This window comes from Solanum dulcamara, chromosome 2, assembly GCF_947179165.1.
Source record: "Solanum dulcamara chromosome 2, daSolDulc1.2, whole genome shotgun sequence".
Lineage (NCBI taxonomy): Eukaryota > Viridiplantae > Streptophyta > Magnoliopsida > Solanales > Solanaceae > Solanum > Solanum dulcamara.
The window spans coordinates 47,641,032-47,646,039 of NC_077238.1; positions in this window are offsets into that span (position 1 = coordinate 47,641,032).

Sequence of the window (5,008 nt, forward strand, 5' to 3'; positions counted from 1 at the left end):
AGATCAAGGACGCATGATAAAGAATTCTTCGTATCGATCCTTGAGATTCTACTAAGACTTGGCTTAAACACATGAGACCTAACACTGATAATAATTTTTCATGATCTGATATTCAGGCGTGATGGCACTTATCCTTTCCCATCGGACAAGTCAGCGTAAACCCATTAAATACTGAAGAAAAAAGTAGAAAGCAGTTTAGATAGATAAATATAGATAAAGCAAAAATTTTGTCAACTACAAAAATCCCCCACGAACTAGTTGTCACATGTAAAAGCCTTCTAATTGCAAGATATAAAATAAATACATATCTCAATCTTTGTCTTTTGAATAGAACAAAGTAATAAGTAAAGAGGAACAGAAAAGATGACCGATATCAATAGTTATCTCTCGAATCGCCTCAGAAAGCCTCAGATGAAAATAAGAAAAGTTGGGTCACTTTTCTGGGTTAGAACCTACACAAGTGTGGTTAGCAAGGAGTGAGTACCAACAACGCGGTACCCAGTAAGTAAACAACTAAGACTAATAAAAGCTAGTAAAATACATGTACTCTTGCCATGCCATCCAACCCTCAGACTACAACCTGCACAAAAATCAACCCAGTCTAGTAGTTCTAACAACACAGTCTTTATATACCTCAACAACAATAAAATTCAATTCACAAAAAAATCAGCACAATCAATAATACATATCAAGGGAATATTAGGGGTAAAACTATCCACAATGGCAAAAGATGTATGATGCAATGAAATGCAATGCAATATCAAATATTGTGATGCATATATGCCTTAATGATACACATTCGCTGGTCACTTTAGATCAAAACTCATGGGTGCCTCGCATAGACCACGTATCTGTCGGAAGAGACCTTGGCTACAACATCAGCCAAAAAAGACCTCAGCCGCCAGAAGAGACCTCGGCCAATCATCTCAACTGGTAGAAACCTCGGTCCCAATATCTAGTATCTCACTCATATTATTTCCTCAGTCATCACATAAAAGTGTATGCACAAGTAAAGAGTGAAAATAGAATGAATATTCACATATAATGCCATATAGTCCACAATCACCCAATTAATCAATATCATATCAACAACATATAAATATATTCAAATATTCACAACAAGCCCAAAGTTCTATCACATTGAACACCACATGTCATCTCATCTCAATTTTTCCATTTATTACCCCACTGTTTATCATCAAGTTCACTTGAATATCAATAGTTCTTAACACCACTTTGTATCAATCTTCAACACATAAAACATGAATACATGATCCTACAAGCTTTAGAATAGGTTTCGAAATTCACTTACTTCAAATCTGATCCCACTAGTCCAAAACTTAATCCTTGCCATTACGTTCGCGCTCCAAATTAAGATAATCTACTCAAACATGCAATCTTAATAAGAACACGAGTCTAACGATATCCAAGTAATATTTTTGAAAATAGGGTCAAAACAGGCTCGAAGTACCCAAAAAACATTATTTCGAAAATGAAAAGAAAATCTAGAATTTTTTACATTTAAATGATTCTTGAAGTATTTAAAAATTAATGTTGAAAACCAATTTGAATTTAGAGTTGAAATTAGCCCTAAAATCCCAATTTTATCAAAATCCATATTCTTGAGAAAATTCCTAATATCTGGATCTGAAACCTCGACTCAAATCTAAAATATTTCTAAAAAGAATATCTTACCCATATTTAGGAAAATTCAAATATAAAATTTCATCAAAATGGAGTTAAGATCGACCTTAAAATCCTCACTTTAGCAATCTTTAACTATATCGCGAAATCTAAATTATACGCGGTTAGTATGATGAAAATAATCGATGAATCAATATGTTTATACTAAAATCAGGTTACCCATAACACAAAAATCCTAAATATACCTTTTTCATCAAAAAAAGGAGTCTAAATTGATAAAACTCCAATTTTCTCCATGAAATTCTTGGATAAGGAAAGAAAACTAGATGAAGAAATCATGAGAAAATATCGAATTGAGGATTGTATACTAACCCCCATATTATATTGAGAAAAAATCTGATAGAATCACTTCATTCCAAGCTTTAGAATTCTCTATATGCTCAAAATATCAAATAAACACAATCTGAAATTTATATGCCTGTACAGCTCTATTTGTACCAAAAAATCTACAACATATATTTTCACTAAAAGAGTCGTAAATCTCTCATAAGATAGCAAAATGACCCGATTCTTTTTATTAAATGTATTAAATAATGATATGGACCTTCTCCTTCAATTGAAACTCAATTTTGAACTTGTTTGCCTAGTCAAATATCATTTCTTCTCTATAAATAATTATTTCTTATTTTGCGATAAAAGTCTAGTATCGGCGTAGCAAAATGCACCAAACTTTACAGATAAGTCCTATAATTCATGCTCAAACTTCCAGAAGTTTCATAATAATTTTTCAATCTTTAAAACTAATAATGAACTTTTTAGTTGCCACAATTTGCTGAAACAGCGCCAAAGCACCCAAGAAGCTTAAAAACTGACTCAAAACTCATTCGAAATTTCCCGAACACAAACCAAATATGCTACTAGCTTGAAAATGATATTTTGGACTCAATGGAATGAACAGAATTTGAATTTGAGGACTTTTTTACCTGATATTCAAAAAATCACTACTAAACTAACTTAGGCCTCCAAAATACCAAAATTAGCTCGGGACTTCCAATAATTACAACGAAGCCCTTTCTAGCGTTAGAATCACCTCCCAAAATCATTCGAAATATCAAAAATCCAATCCGAGTACCCGAACCCCAAATGTTGACCAAAGTCAAACTTGGATCAAACTTTAACTCAATTTCCAAGTTTGGACCTAAATTCCAATTTCAACTCCAAATCTGATTCTGACAATCTCCTAGACCAATTTTCACATTTCGGAACTAATAGAATTGATGGAATTCCTTTCCAAGAATTAAAACTCCAAATGACTCCGGAACTCAAAATTTGACAACTTAAGCCTTTAAAACTCATTTCTCTAGAAAAACCTCAAATTTTCACAAGATTTTTAAAAACCAACTTTCAAACCCAATATAAAATAACTCGGGACAACTAACAAGAGGGGTAAAATCTTAATTCTTTCAAAAATATCAAAAATGACCTTCGGGGTCATTACACTAACTTACTTTTTATATATATAAGACCCTTCTAAGCTCGGCCGGCCTATGATGCCTACTGATTACCCCTAGTTTTGATACTCATGCTGCACTTCTGCATCTATTTCTAATGCAGTTCCTGGTACGATCCACCCTCTGTGAGGATTGGATCTCCCTAAGCTATCATAGACTTGGATCGTGGTGAGCTCCCGGTATTGACAGACTTGTTGCTTTCCTTCTTTTGTATTGACTTGTATATTTGTATTTTGACAAATTAGTTCTCTTATACATATAGCTTTCAGTACTTAGTAGCTCTTGTATAGGTAACACTAGGTCCAGGGTTTTAGTTTGTATTAGTTTGTCCTTTTTAGTCACTTTTGGGCCTCTTTTGTACATTTTATATCGTATTACAGATTTGTGATACAGCTCACTTCGTGTATTTATTATTCCTATATTCTATCTTTTATTATTATTATTTTATGAAACTATTGTCTTTAGCAAGTATGTCTGTTGGGATTTTAGGGTTGCCTACTTGAGGGATGTAGTAGGCGCCATCAAGGCCCGATAGTGGGTTGTGACATAGTGGTATCAAAGCTTTTGGTTTACCGATCTCACCAGTATAGGAGCAAGTGTCTACTAAAGTCTCGCTGATCAGTATGATGACGTCTATATCCTATCTGCGGGAGGTTATAGGGCATTATTAGGAAAATATCCCTTGTTTCTTTCTATATCATGCAGTTTTGATTTTAACAACTTTTGATGTTTGTTTGATTTATTTTTCATTAGATTCCTAGGATGAGATCATCTATGGGAGGTCAAGAGACTCCTATACCAACAGGTAGGGGTTGAGGCCGAGGTCAAGATTGAGCTACAGTATCGACTAGAGATTAGGAGAAGGCACAATCACAAGAGCCCGAGATAGAGGTTGAGCATGTTCAGTAGTAGTAAGATGGTGTAGGGACAGTCCAGCCTCTACCAAGTTTCATTCCTCCACCAAGTATTATTGTTATACCAGTACTTCAAGATATACTGGCTCGGATCCTCAGCTTTATGGAGGGTATGTCCCAGGTAGGGACTCTGCCCAGTATTTCTGTCACGACCCAACCCCGTAGGCCACGACTGGGGTCTGACCTGGACCCCCGTATACATATCTACCAGTTGTGGTCACATTGAACTATAAATAAATAATATCATGTAACAAAGCCCCATTGGGCGATAACATTTTCATAAACCTGTAGCCCTTTTCGTTTGTATCACAACATGACAGGGCATGCAAGTCGACATAGCTGCCATAACATAATGACATATATCATATATCATGTAGACCCAGCTGAATCAAACTGACATACACAACCCATATGTACATGTCTGCAGACCTCTAAAAATATAAACGACAACATATGGTGGGAGAGGGCCCCCGCCGTACCCCCGAATAGACAAAAGAATTCTATACATTAGTGGACAATACCAAAAACGGACCCCGATACGGGCATGAATGCAGCCCTCCGAGAAAGGGGGTCAGTACGACATATGTACTGAGTGTGTAAACTATAATATAATATAACTGGAGGTATATCCGAAATAGAGGAACAGGAGAACAATTTATCAAGTCAGAAACCTGTACCTGTATTCTGTAACTTATAAAGACATGCATGCTCAGATTTTCAATATAGCCGGCCCCATCAGGGGTCTGGTGAATCATATATGTAGTATCAGTATCAGGCCCCATGCTATCACCACCTTATTACAACACATCATCATCATTATATATATACATACGTACCCGGCCCTCTAGTGAAGGGCTCGGTGGATAATGCAGTGAATTGCACGAATCTAATAATCGGCCCGGGACTCGGAGAAGAAGTGTTACAGTATACACGAGTAGA